Raw genomic sequence first — 17136 nt, 5'->3', positions numbered from 1 at the left:
GTTATACTAACATGGATACATGTATAGATACGTATACACATACAGCATGTACTATATACACATCTTGAATTGATCCAAGGTACACTAACGCAGCACTTAATACCCAGCAGACTGAATTCGGAATGCTACAACACAATGGTGGTTTTCTTTTCATGTTCCAAAATCACACAAAGCTGACATTTTAAAAAAGAAAATCATTACCAGCTCATATGCTGCCATACCACAAAAGCCTATCCTTAACTAACTGCTGCATAATCGTTCTCCCGGAGTGTTATTATCCATCGGCTCGCTGCCTATCTCCAGACAGACGCAGTCTGCAAGCCACCAGCTTGCATCTACCATGTGTACGTTGGGAAAAGGAAAACGGCAAATTAGAAAAAGTCCCTGCAGTGGTGAAAAGGAAAAGAGGGCGAGTGGGAGAGGAAGAGGGAGCTCACTGGCCACAGAATTTTCGAGAAGGATGACAAGGCAGCCAGCTCCGCCATCATTCACGTACAATAGGGTACTGCATTTGCGTCTGCTTAAGCAGTTTGTCAAGGGGTTTCTGGTATCAAATGCCTGACAGGCATTTTAATGCATTCAGCCAAGTGTGTCCCCAGGAATCAGGCCTCTAATCCTATGAATTTCATCAACGGGTTTCCTTTGTGCCATTGCCAAACACACACACACGCACCCACTGCACACAGGCAGCAGCATGCGGTATTTCTGTTGCTATACCAATCCAAATCCTACACGGGTTTTACGTACTGTATATGCTGAAAAGGAGGTCTCATTTTCTGCATTATGGAAGGGGAGGGGTTTGATATTTCTGCTTTATTTTTCTATTTGGTGTTTCATTGTCAGTTCATTTACTCGGCTACTTGAGCCCCAGGTTTGCTTATTTCCAGTGACCGAGAAAGACGAGAAATTCCGAGCAGAGCTCAAATGTTGTGAATGGGGGACCTTTGTCGCCAATATTTGTCACCAATATTCCATGGTTCAGCTTGCAACTAAGCTCCTGTCAAAAATCCAATTTTGCCCCTACTGCCTTACAGTTTACATATTGGGCTCAAAATGCGTATGCTAGATCAGGAGCTAGGGTAGATTTTTTTAAAAAGCCGAATTTGAACAGACTCAGATTAGGTGCTTCTGAATTATGGCACCCTATATATTGAAAAAAAGTGTTGAATAGAGTTTCAAAACTTGTCAAACTTGTTTTCAAGGAGGGGAGGGCAACTTCCTAGCAAAAAAAAAAAAAAAGACAGAAGAAGAGATCAAACTTAATAGCCTGAACTCCCCTGGCTATCTAGCGCCCGGGACTAAAATGTAGTTGATAAAAGTCTAATTTCTTTTTGAAAAAAGTTAAGGTAAACTGAGGCCCCGATCCAGCAAAGCACTTAAGCCCATGCCTGACTTTAAGCACATGAGTAGTCTCACTGAAGCTAGCGGGACTACTCATCAATTTAGAGTTAGGCACACATGCTTAAGCATTCTGCTGGATAAGGGCTCAATTACGCATGTCAAATGGCAGATGAAGACCGTTTTAAACAGCAAGTTGTTGTCCCTTTTCCTTGCAGAGTTAGACCCCCACAGTGTAATCCTGTCTCTGGGGAGGTCTGGTCAATGGAACAGAGGCCATTTCCCTCCAAAAAGCGTTTGTGAGGAGACCTAACAAGCCTCCCAAGTCTTGTGGGCTGATGTGGGGGATCCACCATGGTGCTCAAGGCTTGTGAAAAGGGCTGAGAAACATCCTCAGGTTCACTGAGGGGTCTCCCCTACCATAGAGTCCAGGAAGTCCAGAGGGACAGGGGGCAATGCCCTGCCTGACCTCCTCCTCCCAACCCCCTCTTCTCACCAAGTCCCCATTCCCTGTGGGCCTCCCGAGGTCTTTTTGACTGCCTGCCCTCCAAGAGTCACAGCAGGCAGTCAGGTAAAAATAACTGGCAAGCACCAATGCTTCCCGCTCTGCATTCGCCTGTGCCCAGGAGCTGGCTCCAGGTGCCCACACTAGCCCATCTCTCTTCTTGGAAGCAAAGCTGGCCTTAGGGGTGGGCAATTGGGGCGGTTGCCAAAGCAACCTGGGGTGGGGGGAGGAGGCGAAAAATGTTTTCCACCCTGGGTGCCAAAACCCCTAGGGGGTCAGGCCTTCCTGAAAGCCCTTCTTCCTCACAAACCACCACATCTCCAGTGAGAGGGAGGCATGAGGAAATGGAGAAAGCTAGTTTGATGAGGGCATGCATGGGACTGAGGTTATGGGAGAGCATGAGGATATGGGGTGGAACAGGTGTCTTGCTAGGAGTTATGGGGGATGGGGACCCCTGAAGCAGCACAGGGGCAGAAGAGAAGCAAGCAAGGAAAGCACTAGGATTCTCCTGACTTCTCTTCCCAGCAAGCTTCCTGTGACTCATCAAAAGGGAGTCTCGCAGCTGCCAGCTACAGGAGGTTCACCATCTGCAGAAGCCAGGTCCAGTCTAGACCTTCGCTGCCTTCTCCCAAAGCACGGAGCTGCTCTCCAGCTCCTCCACCTAGCCCCCATCGGCTAGTAGCAGTACCCTCATGGTCCTCCAATTGCCCCCAAAGATCTGCTCCTCCACAGACTCCCCCAAAGCTCTTAGAGGGTCCCATAAACATAAGGCATGGGGGAAAAGAATAACGGGGACCCCTGAAAACCCTCCTAAAGACTGAACTGAGTGCAGATGGCTCTGAGAAGCCTCATTCATATGGCTCAGTGGGGCAGTCGATGCATTTCCCCAGGCAGTGCCCTATTTCTGGGCCCATCCTAGAACTTCAGAAGGCATGGTGACGTCAGGCTTCCTTCCTTCAGTCCTCAGGAAATCAAGCAGCTGATAGCTTCCTTTGGTCCTGAGTTTCAGGTCAGAACTATTAAAAAAATTATGAACCTTTGTGCATGGGAAGTTAAAGTTGGTAGGCCCAGATCAACAGTGAGTGTATATTGCCTTTAAAGAAAATTAGAGATCAGAATACAACCCTTTGGACACCCAGGAAACGCAGAATTGAGGTTGCACTTCTCAAACAAGGCACCCAAACCACCTCAACTCTGCCCAGGAAATGATGTCCTGAGAAAAATCAAACCATTGACTCCGACCATAGCAAACAGTTTCATTTTATCAGTCTTCACAAAAACCAGAGTGCCTCACTCATAAAGCATGTAGTGGGTGTGCTCCCTTCCAGCTTTCCTTATGGTCATACGATGCACATATGCAAGAATTTCATAAATTCCTGACCAGACAGACAACATCCACAGTCACTCTGGACCTGATCCAGCCAGATGCTGAGGGCATTCAGCATCTCACAGGGGATGCCTATGTCCTTCCAGGATCGAGCCCTGTGATGCATGTATGCACCAGTTCTCCAAATGTCATTAGCCATAAAGCTAGCTTGTCTCCATAGATGAGCCTCACATCCCAGGATAATGAAATTAGAGCACTTAAATGAGATGAGCAAAGGTTAGCATGGAGACAAATCGTCATACTTAATATTGGGGATGCATATTTGTGACGCAAATCATAAAACCGATGCTCTGTCATACACGTTTTCTATACCCTACCCATAAAGAAGGGAAAATGGGAAGCGAGAATCTTCGGGTACGTTGACACAGCATCTGGGAGGGTGCTTCCAAGCACAGGCAGAAAGAAGCATGCTAACTCTGCTCCAGAGAGCATGCTACCGTACGTGGCTGCGGCACCTGAGTACAATCCTGCCTGACCTGTCCCGATGCACTCAGGTGGCTAGCCCCCTACACCCATGCCACATTGCTATTTTCAGCGCACTAGCTCAAGCAGGGCTTGTGTCTGTCTACCCCTGCACCCTCCCAGCTGCTATGTAGACATACCCCACATAGGGGAAAGAAAGATAGTCTGCATGCCTTGTTTGTTCAGAGAAGACTTAAAGCTGCATTTTCGGGGGTTTTAGCTTTGTGATGGGGCATCTGCCCCACACTGGCGTGTAAAGGGTTAACCTCAGCAGGGAGCAGGGGAGAGGAGTCCTCTGAGTGACCCACTCCAGCGCAGCCAATCCAGGAGGAATTGCAAGGAGCAACCAATCCGGGCCCAGCAGGCTCAGATAAGAGGAGCAGCAGGGCAGGGCCGGGTCAGTTGCTGTTGGAAGCTCAAGGAGTGAGGACTATGTTTCTAGTAGGTGGAGAGACCTGCAGCACCTTGGACAGAGCAATGGCTGGCAAAGACTGGGGAGCAAGAGGGAGCTCTTGGCTGGCTGGCTGGCTGCTGGCACTGGGCAGTTGCATGCCCTGAGGCAACGGTAAAGAAGGGGACGTGGGGAAGTGGCCCAGGGAGACATAGCAGCATGGTGAGAAGTTAAGGAGTTGCAACACGAGGCTGCTATCCACAGGGTCCCTGGCCTGGGACCCACAGTAGTGGGCCCAGGTCCCCCCCACACTCAGTACTGGGGAAGTGGCATGATTATTGGACTGAGACACTTACCCCTGGAAGGGGGAAATATGGATGGTGATGCGGTTAAGTCACAAGGAGGATGCTGTGGTTCCTGAGGCTGCGAGAGGGGCTTCAGGCAGACAACAGTGACAGAGTGATGGTGTGCAAACCATGGGTGGGAGGGCTTCAGCCTCAAGCTAATCCCCAGAGTAACCAGGAGGAGGTGCCAGACCAGCAATAAGTGACATGTACCATGATAAGCTTCTTTTTTAAAATTAGCTAATTTTTTTATTATTTCCATTACAGTAGCAGCTAGAAGCCCCAGCTGAGCTCAGGGTCCCATTGGATTATTTCCCTCATTGTAGAGAGACTGGGACTAGAGGCAAAGGACAATAAATGACTTACCCAAGGCCGCACAGGAAGTCAGTGGCAGACTCAGGAATTGCACTCACATTTCCTGAATCCCAGTCTGGTACAATTACCACAAGACCATCCTGCCATGCAAATTACTGCCGTCGGCCTGCACCCATCCCTTAACCTTAGCAAAGGCTTTTTTTTCTGTGTGTGAATTTGGTTAACATTTTATGGGGTGTCTGTAGTGGCATCTAGTATGATCTCGACTGTAAGTTAAAAGAAAGATGCCTTGTGAACAGAATTTGTACCTTGGTGGTAAAAACAGCCCCCAACAGGCCTGACTATTTTGTTTTCACACCTTTTTGGTTGACCATTTTAAGCACTAATGGAAGGATGGCTGCAGGGGCTGTTGTTTCAGCCCCAAAGCTTCAGGGCACAGCTGGAATCCCATCACTGCCAGCTTCTCTGCCATAGTAAGAAACATCAGAATATGCCCATTTTACAGTGCCCTGCGCGGGGGCCAGTTTGGGAGAAGTTCTGGGATTCTCTCTCTTTCCTTTAGGAGGAGGAAACTAAATTGAAGGAAATGAATTAATTCCGAGAGGCATATGTATGCACAGTACTGTGTCTGCAAAACCTTTCAAAGGGGCTCTGCAGTGAGGAAGGTTGAGGCAAGAGTCAGCATCACTAAGTATCTCCATGGTTACCGGTACAGTTCAGATAAAATAAAAATAAAGCAGTGATGGGAACTGGGAAAAGCTGCAGCCTGAGTTACCAGCTTCTGCAGGTACAAAAGACCAGAAGATTAAAAACTCATTGTGGAAAATTTCAGGATTGAAAGAGGCCCTGGTTTTGTCCCTAGCCTCCTACTTTAATTTCTTTTACAGTGAATTGATGCACAGACAACTTATCTGCCCATCTCACGCTGCCAGTCTATCCCGGGCCTTCTGACTTGTGTTGTCCATTTCCTTTACACTGGCTGCACCCTCCAGTTCTGTATCCTCAGCAAATTTTGTTATCTTGCTGGTACTTACATGCTCTTTCTCACAAGCTATTGACAAAATGAAAAAAACATCCGTACCATTATTCAACCTGGTGGCACTCCACCAGTTGCCCATCTCCATTTCCCAGTGCCTCCCAGCACATGGACCTTTGGCCTTGGCAATCTAAGCCAGTTCTCTATTCCCCCGATAGAATATCTGCAGACCTCAGAGATTCATCGTTAGTTGAGCACAGTATTATTACAAGGGATCTGAAAATCTAGATAAACTACGTCCACTCTTTGCTCCTTGTCATCTCAGTTGGTTACTTCTTTTTAAACTGGTTTCAGAGTAACAGCCGTGTTAGTCTGTATTCGCAAAAAGAAAAGGAGTACTTGTGGCACCTTAGAGACTAACCAATTTATTTGAGCATAAGCTTTCGTGAGCTACAGCTCACTTCATCGGATGAAGTGAGCTGTAGCTCACGAAAGCTTATGCTCAAATAAATTGGTTAGTCTCTAAGGTGCCACAAGTACTCCTTTTCTTTTTAAACTGTCAGACAGATGATTCAGGTATGAGCTCCCTTTTGTGAATCCAAGCTGACCCTCATTAATGAAATAACAACTTTCTAGGTATTTCTTAAATCTATCTCTGATTTCCATTTTTTCCTGTTTCATCTTTACTGCTGAAGTCAATACTAAAGATTTAAAACATTCAGACCCTCCCAAAAATGCTTTTCACAGTGTGACTGATGCCATATGGAATCCTTTGAAGCTATCAGACAAATATATTTATTTTTCCAGGCCATTTCTCTCCCCAATCCTTTTATTAGAGGAAGAATCAAGACAGAAGTGAGTTTGCAGTAAGATATCAAAGATTATTGTGAAATTGTTTCCTTAAATGTCAGTTCAGTTTGTACTTTCATTTACTGTGTAACCTAATGATGTTTTATTAATTGTCTTGTCATGCCTCATCCTGAGAGCTCTAGCTTGTTGTTATTCTATCTCAAATTTATAAATAAAATATCTTTTAAAAGCATGAATCATTTAGTTAAATCAGATTTCACATGACAAACAATTAAAAACTAATACTTGAGCTGACATGACCTTAAATGAACACAGATCAAGAAGTCCAATGCAAAATATACACGTTATCTATTCTGCTCCATCCCCGGGATCATGACAACATATAGACATATACTTTAAATCTATCCCTATTCAGATCAGCACTTAAGCACATGCTTAACTACAAGCATGTACTTAAGTTCCATTTACTTAATGGGCATTACAGGACTTAGCAAATGTTGAAGGGCAGGATGATTTTCCTGAACTGGAGATCATATTGCAAGCTTCTCGTGGCATTGGATCTTGCACTGCATTATGCCAATAAACCAGTTTAAGCTGGCAACCTTTGCTCAGCAGTTGAGAATACAAGATACAAAGTTCTCCCCCTTTAAAATTATGCCTTCTTAAGACTCAGTATCATCCCTGGGTAGCTAAGCATTTTCTTCCATATCCACCCACTCACTCAAGAGATTAAAAATAAGTGGTCGTTCAGATAACTTGTGACTTACTTGACAGTGAGACCGAGTAAACCAGCAAAAGAAATCGAAATAACATGTAGCAACATCTACTTGAATTAGTTTGAACAATTTCTCACTTAGCAAATTTTAATGTAACATAGGCAGTCAAGTAGAAACATCTGCAATAATTCTCAGTAACCGGGCCATGTAAGAAGGGAAGCCTGCAGTTTAGCAACTCTGAAATAAAAAAGTATCACTACTATTTAGTGGGGAAACTGCAGCAAAGAAAGGAGAAATAACCAGGCAAAAGTCACTCACCAGTCAGAGTTATAGATGTGAACAGAACCTGGGCCCCGACTCAATAAGATAGAGAAGCACGTTTCTAACTTTAAGAACCTGAATAGTCCCATCAGCTTCAATGGATCTGCTCAGGTCCTTAATGTCATGTAGATGCTCAGGTATTTTGCTGAATTGGGGTCCTGGCCTCCTGACTTAATACAGTGCCCTATTTGATGGACCAAGCTGCCTGCTTCTCTTTCTCCATGGGTCTCAATCCTCCCTTTCAAAAATGAGCATGCCAGCAATGTTAGTACCCTACTAAGTCTAAAGGTAAATCATAATGTTTCCTTCTTCTACTTTAACTGGTTCATTTTAGGACGCCAGGGCTCCAGAACCATTCGCTAATCTCAATTTCCATTCACAGTCCAGGGCTCTGACTGACCCTCCCGCCCCTTCCAATAAAGGAAGAGGTACCAGAAAATCTCTGGAATGTCAGCAGGCACAGATGTGTCTACTGAGAACTCTGCAAGTAAACAACTAACAAGGAGAATGGAGGTCCTCCATCCCCTGAACAGGACGGCTCCTGCTGAGGACACAATGTCTATGATGGCCTTGCTGGCAATAGTTGCTGCAGTCATAGATATCATGTCCACAGCAGCCACAACACAACAAATCTTACCTCGATGAACTCCTTTCCATAAGCGTTGACAAAACAGGTGAATGAAGCAGAAAGGAGAATGTCAGCAGTGGAAGATCAGGTGCAGAGAAGCCTCACAGATTTATCTTCTCTTAAATCTGAAGTGGCAGACCTTTGGGGAAGGTCTCATCATAATAATGTGAGAATTATAGGAGTACCTGAAAGAGCAGAGAAAGGGAAGCCCCTAGAACCCCAAGCTCCTTTCAGAAATGCTCAGCTAGTTAGAGAACACACAGGTTTCTAAGCCAGGCTCAAATACCAAACCTGATTGTCAAACTGATCAGATTTACTGTAAAAGAAAAAATAGTGCAACTAGCTCATGGGGTGGGAGGGACGTTTTGGGGTAGGTCCCAAAACAAGATAATCATTTTTCAAGATTTATGGGGGGAAAAAAGTGGTTGCACAGAGATCAGCCTTTAGAAGAGCAAGGGAACTTGCCAAGCAGGGAGGGTTCAGCTCAATTTCATGTCAGTGTTTGGTGAGGGAGTTCATCTGATCCCAAAGCCACAAGAAGCAGAATGTTTTTTAGATAGCCTGAAGTGAACTGAGCACCTGTTCTGTTTTACACCAAGTTTACTTCCCAGTTGTTATGTCTGCCTTACCTGCATTGAACTTATCCAATTACTGTGACTAACCTGCTTACTTGGTTTATCGTTTCTGCTCTAAGCTTATACTTGATTAACTTTTGGGACATATATATCCCTTCTTGTTGAATGTGAAGTGCCCCAGCAGGGGAATTAAGGAACACCTCATCCCAAATTGATCTCACGGGAGTGCACTGACTGTGGAAAGGATTTATTTAAATATTGAGTGCCTTTGCTCCAGTATTTGTGCTGGGGAATTAATGAAACATTGGACATTACCCCGAACTGGACAGACCAACATGAACCATTTGTTTGTGACTACATGAAGCCTGTGTGTTAGCCCAGCACCGATGCAAACCAAAGAGAGATCACTAGGGGCAGTGCAGCTCCCCATGGCTCCGTAGAAATGTGCGGGTTCCAGTTCCACTTTTAAAAATCGGTGCCAGCGGAAGACCCTGTTGTGCCACCACGCCTTGCTGCTAGGGGGCCTCAAAGCTCAGCAGCTAGACCTCCCCTGGGCTGGAAGTGTGAGAGGCGGCTCTCCTCCCTGCAAGACATCACGGAAAGCTGCACAGGAGCTGAACAATATAGCTATACCCCCATGGATCGATGGAGTAGAGGAGAAGACAAATGCAGGTTGCGGCGCTATATGGACAGTGATTTCTATCTTCCCCTATCCCCTCCAACTTCCTCCCTTTACACCATGTCTCCTGCCTTCCTCATCCACCCTGCTCTCCCTACTGCCCCAGTCTTTCCTCTTGTTGCCCAAGCCCCATTCAACTTCCCCCACCCTAGCACATTCTATAAGCTCAAACCCTGAGCTCATGAACACCAACTATGAAGTTAATGCAGAAGAGTCACTTGTTCAACTGGATTGTTTGCTGTGTTCTTTGGTGCAGTCATTTGCAATTTGGTTTCTCCCTTATTACCTATATGTTTGTTTAACATGGGGAAAGAAAACAATGTTTGGTTGTAAACAGGAGGGGCTGTGGGAAGGTAATCCCCACAATACACAATGTCCCACTCAAGATGTATTACCAATACTCTGGTGTTGGGTTAGGCAAACTAAAAAGATTATAAGTTAGGAGACAATACACAGGCATATCCTTGACATATCTGGTTAAAAAAAATGTTACGTTTGTGGAGTGTGGGCTCCCTTTCCCCTTACAATGGAGTTACTACTTTGTGGTATGGGAAAAATAAGATGCCCGATAAAATAAATAATTAATAACCAATTAAAATAATGGATATTGGTGGAGCTCCCAGCATGGATAGTGTCTCCCCAGCCCATCCCATCCTGCACTTTTGATTGGTTTACTTTTATTTCTAGAGTTAGGTGTTTGATTATTGTTGCCTTTTCATTGTGATGTACCATGCTTGGTAATAAGTTAAGTTGTTATATGTATGTTATGTGTTTTTATGTTTTTGCTTTAACTTGCCCTTTTGTGCTCTTCTTTCCCCCAGAGCTCTCTCCTCAGTATTCCCTAGAAGTCTGGCAAGTGGCAAGAGAATCAGCAATCTGGGGAATAAATGTCAAACATTTCATCTGTAGACTCCCCACCCTCATGGGCTTCTGTATGGGGGGGATGGGATGGAATACAGCAAGTGACAAACATTTCATCACCAATGGGTAGGGATTAGTCATATTCTTCTCCAGAACGTAGGTCCTATTCCCATATAGATTTCTTTTTGATCTCCAAAGTCTTGGCTAATTCTGCAACTGACTCCTCCATTAAACACAATTTCTGTCTCTGAGTTTCCCTCTATAACTCTTCAAATAGCAACAGATCAAGGTAAGACATAGCCATGCAGATGGAGATTTAATTCTTCACTTATCAGATTCCCCCTTTCAGAATTTTTGTTGAAAAATAATTTGGCCTGTTCCTCAAAACAAATGAACCCTCAACATCATCTCACAGGTTTTTGTGGGAGACACTCAAGGCCTAGTTGAGGGGTAGAATTATAATTTTGCATCTGCCAAGAAGAGATAATGTGGAGAAAATGACACCCCTTGAGATTTGTCTTATGTCAGAGCCCCATCTCCAGATTTTCTGCACTCTCTGGTTAACTGTGGATATGAACTCAATAAGTTGCACTCGGTGCATGTTGAATTTGCCATATTTCAGCTCAGGCAGAACTTCTGGGAATTGGGAGAAAAAGCTGGCAAGTTGCTGGCATACCACCTAAGACAAAAGACCTCTGCATGTAGAATCTCGTCCAGCCATGATAAACATGGTAAATTACGTTGATCTTAAAGTATTAATAACGATTTTTAATGCCTATAAAGATCTGTACAAATTGAACATAACTCCTCCAAAGATGCTTTAGATCAGCTTTTCACAAATATTACATTACTGCAACCCAGCATCGAAAACTGGCCATGCCCCCTACAGAGGATGAGTTAATTGAGGTGATTAAGAATAGGAATATGGAGTCAACCTCCAGGCCACATGGCTTCCCTGCCAAATTCCATAGACACTTCTCCTCCTCTCTCACAGGATACTTAAAATATTTAATAAGTCACCCCACAGAGAAGGAAGCCCTAATATAAGTTATTCCTAAACCAGGAAGAGATGCCACACTAGGTTCCAGTTGCAGACCATTTTCACTTATTTATAGTATTGTCAACATATTGACCAAAGTTGTGGCAATGAGACTGGAGAAGGATTTGGGTTCTATCACACACCCAAATCAAGTTGGGTTAATCTGAGGCCATCATAGCTCTGATAACCTTCAACAACTTATTGATATTCTGGCAGTGAAAGATGATGCCCCCAAACTACAAGCCATATTAGCCTTAAATTTTGAGAGCATGGGCTGGAGGTATAGTTTGATACCCTTTAAAAATTGGGATTTGGAGAAGGAAATAGTTCCTAGATCCAAATGTTATATTCTCACCCAGCTCCTTGCATTCTAACCAATGATGTGACTAAGTGAATAGGCAAGTATTATTTACCCTTTCCCACAATACAAAAACCAGGGTCACCTGATGAAATTAATAAGACAGCAGGTTCAATACAAACAAGAGGAAATACTTTTCACACAACACACAATTAACTTGTGGAACTCGTTGCCGTTGGATGTTGTGAAGGCCAAAAGCATAACTGGGTTCAAAAAAGCTGGGTGGGTAAGACAGGGATGGATCTCCCCAAAATTGCCCTGCTCTGTACACTTACCCTGAAGCTTTGGTACTAGCCACTGTTGGAGACATGATACTGGGCTAGACAGACCTGTGGTCTGACCAGTATCAGGGCTTTGGAGCTGTGCTCCGGCTCCGCTCCAGCTCCAGGCAAAAACCTGCAGCTCCACTACTCCGGAGCTGCTCCGCGCTCCAGCTCTGGGCTCTGCTCCAAAGCCCTGCCCAGCATGGCAGTTTTTATGTTCTTATGACCTTGGATTCCTTCAGCCTCTTCTGGTACTAAGCAAGGGTGCCTGCTTACTCTACTACTTTTTGATTTGTCTCTTGAGCCTCCAGAAAGAGCTGCATGGGCTTCTCCGGGTGTCTGAGGCATACAACTTGGTTCCATGGAATATAAATTAATGTTATCTGTAATTAGTGTATATAGCCAAACCAGAAACCACTATTCCAGCCCTCCTGTAGCTAATTCAAAGATTCAGAGCAATATCTTGTTCCAAAATAAATTGGGAAAAATCAAACCTGTTGGAAATCTCCTGGGTTGTCATGTAGTGGGGGTTTTTCCTCAAAGGAATTTCCATATGCAAACTGATGCAAGGAAGTACTTAAGTATAAAGTTACCAAGAAACATTAAGAAACTAGTGAAGATAAATTTAGATCCTGTACTCTCTCAAAAAACTAGAGATACTAATAGGTGGCATCCTCTCTTCATGAGCCTGGGGAGAGAGGGGTGAGGATTAATGTAAGAAAAATGAATATTCTGCCTACACAGCTCTATATTCTAAGTGACTTACTTGTATACTTCCCTCCATCTTATTTTAAAAAATGTAATAACATTATTAGTCTGTGGGGGCCTGGTGAATGCCCACAACTATCACTTTAAAAATGCCAGCTCCTTATAGCCAAGGGCTGGTGCGGAGGGGGGCGGGGGAGGGGGGGATCACAAACTTACAAAATTACATGAAGGGCCAGAGCTATCCTAGCTAAGAGATATCAGTTTCATCCTCACTGTCATGCATAAATCACCTATCTGGGCCAACCTAACCTTAGAAACTGAGGGGGGGGACGGGACACACCTATAATTTGGAAGAACTGGCAATATATATATTTTCCAGTTAGTCAAGGATAATAGCTTTGTCTCTTTTCTAAATGCTAAAGCAGTGATATGACCTACCACGCTCAGCGGAATGGCAACTGTACCAATTAGATCCAGATGTCCTAAGGCTGCCAGAGGCCCCAGAGCTACTGAGAACCTTGGAAATGGTTCATAAGCTCCGCAGGCCCATGTCCACTACGTGTGCTTTACTAATGAAGAGGAACGCCACAGGTCTGGAGTTCTTTGCGAAAACATGGCCTGGGGAATTACCACAGCCCTTGAAAGAACCTCAGGGGCACAGCGGAGGAGGGAATTTTAAAAATGCTCCTGAGGACCTCAGGCTACACCTGATACAACAGAATATTCTATTCAAAATATACTGGACACCACAGAGGTTGTGAAAAATGGGGCCTTGTCCTCTGATATTTGTTCGTGCTGTAATAAAGAAAAAGGAACTCTGGTACATATAGTATGTGGCTGTTCACCATCAGCCAGCTGTGGAAAGAGGTGGACACAAAAGTGAAAACAGTACTTGGCCTTCAGTAATCAAACCTCAGCTGAAAATTATATCCTAGGGTTAGATATGTACTATGCTGGGTTTAATTCCATTGCAAGGACTTTGGTTGTTACCAAGCACAGAAATGTAGGAATAGGCTTATGCCCAGAATAGGGCAGTGGTATTCGAACCTGGCTGAGTTAGCAGCGAAAGAAAGAATAGCTCATTGACATAGAAAGCGATTATATGAATTCAAAGAATTTGAAACCTCTTCTTGATACATTTGGATGAAAAATGCTGAGCTAGCTCAAATAATGCCAGACTTCTATTCCACCTGACCTCTCCTTTTTTGCCCTCCCTCTTCTCATCCCTAGCCCCATCCTCCCCTTCCCTTTTTTGCCTATTTGTGTGGATTTTTTTTTGTATTGTTACCCTCACCCTCATATGTTATGTCTGTGTAGTACTGTCTGTCCTTGCAACTTTGACAAGTTGTAAAGTTGCGTAATTGCATAATTATATTGGCTATCCTGTGAAGTGTGTGGTATTTGGTAATATGCAATCTCTAAGTCATCTACCTTTTTGTATTTTGTTTCTTTATGAAAATTAATAAAAGTTAATAAAAAACTAGCTCATTTTATACCTGATTCATTACAAAAGCTTTAATTCTACCATCAAATCCCCCATCAATGTCACAAGTAGAAGCAATTTAGCACATTTAATATTCTTAGAAATCTATTTGGATTAAAGATAGTGGAATGTGTTTAAGCTATGGTTAAACTTTAGCTCAACATTTCAAATGTCAACAATTCTGATTCCTGCCATAGGTGCTGGAAGTAGGAGTCCTGGGGGTTCTGCCACACTCCCTGGTTTGAAGTGATTTCCATCATATACAAGGTTTACAGTTTGGTGCAATGGTTCTCAGCAGACCCAATATACAAATTGTTCCAGTACCCCGATTCCTGCTGTCAATTTTTAAGAATAAATTCAAGAAACGGTGGGAATTAAAAAAAAAAAGGGGGGGGGGTGAATTTTGAATAAAGTTTTGATTTCCCCCTGAAAAAAGTCCCCCATATTTTAGACCAGATCCAATTTAGAATGTGATTTAGCCCTTACCTTTCCTCTGTACTTTTCTGTGAGTGTCTACATAAAAATATTACTTAGCTTCTCTGTAGCACTTCACATCTTCAAAGTGAAAACACAAATTAACCACACACTACACAGCAAATCAGCAGTAGAAAAAAGATTAAAAAGAAGAGTTCCTGGCTCCCCATCTTATGGTCAGTCCACTGCACCATGAACCCTATGAAAGTGCCTTGATGAACACTTCACTCTAATCCCATATACAGTCTCACACATCCTACTGATGATTCCTTTCATGGATAACTTTGTTATATGCATTTCTCAATGGACTTTCACAGTTACATTTGCTTTGAAATTCATATAGTAGATTCTGCAAGCTAATGCATGAAATTCTTGAGATTGATTCCTCTCTTTGTCACCATAAAAGCAAATTTCCTGTGATTAACATAATGAGACTGATTCCTTTTGCTTACACATGGGGAAATCATGAGTAACTACACCAGCGTAAAATGGGTCTGAGGGAAACCTAGACCTGATAACTTAATAGCAGTTTTCATTTCCCATGCTCTCAGAGTGCCACGCAAAATGATTTTCAAGCTATGTGTACACAAGAATGACTTCACCTGCCTCCAGTTGCCTCTAGGGTGAAAAGCAGCAGCTGTTTAACAACATGATGTAACACTCAACAAGAGTTTAGGGGAGGAAGTGAAGAATGTCGTACCCAACTGAAATTAATAGGGATATTTTAGGAAGGTAAAACATAATCATAGTCAAACGTCATTCATTAGAATGGGATGGGAGTCGTGAGAGTAATTAGGATAAATGGGGTTCTGGATAAGTGAGGGACTTTTGAATGTATTTGATATACATCGGAGGACATGATCTTCTTTTGGATATAGAAGTCCTTTGGCTAACTGAAGCTTGGATAAAGGACCCAATCTGAATACTGCCAGGACACCAGGGTTAGCACTCCCACTCTTTCAGAAATTGCCTTGAGATCTCTTATTTGTACAAGTGGCTTGGTTATTGGTGTTATATGTATTCAAAAGCTAGCACCCTTCAGCAGAATAATGACCCCTAAAACTATGCAAGGACATTGTTTGAATAATGACCCAGAGATAAGAGGGAGAGAAGCTTTTTGAATCACTAATTCCACTTCCTGCAGCACTGCACATGGGATTGTCTTGGAAACTTTCCATCCCGACACTGACCAAAGAAAGCACTGGGGGCAGCTAGTATATTATCGCTCAAAAGACCTGGAGGTAGATTTGGTACTAGACTCCTGAGAGGTGCAGAACAAAAAGGCACAGCCCAGGAGAAGGGGGTCCAGAGGTGGCATTAAGACATCTTTGCACCATCCAGATTCTGCAGGTTATGTGGGCTGGTGTGGCCTCCAGCAGAACCTCAGAGTAGCCTTAGAGGCTACTCCAATTTAGAGAAACCAGTGGGCTGTTCTGAAACCCAGAATTTGAAACCATGGCACAGGTGTCACTCCATCTAGTTCCCCAGAACTACACTGGGGGCTGGGAGAGGTGCAGCATAAGACTGCCTGACAGCCCTACGCAGTAATTCCATCAGAGAATTTTCCTCCTGGCTTTGGTGCTCCATTTTTAATGCCAATGCACCAGATAGGGCCTAGGGCTGGCCCATAGTTTTCCAGAGTGCTATGGAGACACCAAGTTCAGATTGTGTCACTCATCTGGCAATCCCCCCATTCAGCCAATCCAGGTTGTGGGACTGTGTGCTGTTTTTGGAGGAGGCTGTTTTTTGACCACTTGGGTGCAAGATGAACATGATGTTGCAGCATCCATGAAAGAAACTGGACTCCCATCCCCTTATAAAGAAGGTAGGGGAATATTCAGGGCCTGGTGAGCCCTGCGATTTACTAAGGTTCAAGAGCAGCCATGTGGAACTTGTTTGGAAGACAGGTTGTGTAGCATGGGATAACAGGATGAAAAAGGATTGAACCAGAATTGTGAATACATTTTGGGTGTTATATTTAAGAGACATGGGTTCATTACGAAATGTGAGAGTGCAGTCTGACCTTATTCAGTAGACAGTATCGCTGAACATCCTGTTGGATAAGAGCTCTCCAATAATGGTTTTAAACAAGGACATTGTTCTAATGAAATCTAAATTGTCATTTGCCCTTTTTTAAACTTTATAAAGCATTAGAATATGACTATTGTTGCAAGCTGGGTGAAACCTTGTTGCGGGTTGAGTTAAAACCTCATTCAAACTGATCTGTGAACATACCCTGCACTTAAGATAGTTGTAAGAAACACTTAAGGGGCCACAACTAAAATAGAGCCTAATAGAATCTGCCCAGAAACTCGCATCATATGGGCAGGGAGTTCCACTGGGTATTGTGACCAGGTGTGGAGGGGGCAAAGGAGGACAGACAGACAGACAGAAATGGAGAACAGACAAGAACAAAGAGAGAGGCAGCGGCAAGAAGAAGCCAAGCAGTAGCCTGTGAGCAACGTGTGACCCTTGAAAAAGCTAGAAAGGGTGTTTTGGGGTC

The 17136-nt window shown here is 43.9% G+C and overlaps 1 protein-coding gene across 35 annotated transcripts in view; it reads right to left on the bottom strand.

Moving 5' to 3' along the window:
* MAP2 (microtubule associated protein 2) overlaps positions 1 to 17136 on the bottom strand; it is a 340979-nt gene that overhangs the window by 191832 nt on the left and 132011 nt on the right. For 2 of the 35 annotated variants that reach the window (XM_074968035.1, XM_074968041.1), the window contains exon 1: positions 202 to 394. The exons of 32 other annotated variants lie outside the window; for them this stretch is intronic. The gene's annotated coding sequence lies outside the window, so the exon portion shown is untranslated. Of the gene's footprint in view, positions 1 to 201; positions 395 to 8202; positions 8347 to 17136 lie in introns of those variants that run through there. One more of the 35 variants, XM_074968036.1, reaches the window with a different exon arrangement.

This window comes from Natator depressus, chromosome 11 (assembly GCF_965152275.1).
Source record: "Natator depressus isolate rNatDep1 chromosome 11, rNatDep2.hap1, whole genome shotgun sequence".
NCBI classification, from domain to species: domain Eukaryota; kingdom Metazoa; phylum Chordata; order Testudines; family Cheloniidae; genus Natator; species Natator depressus.
The sequence above is the reverse complement of the archived record's forward strand: the minus strand, read 5'-3'. Positions and strand labels throughout refer to the sequence as shown.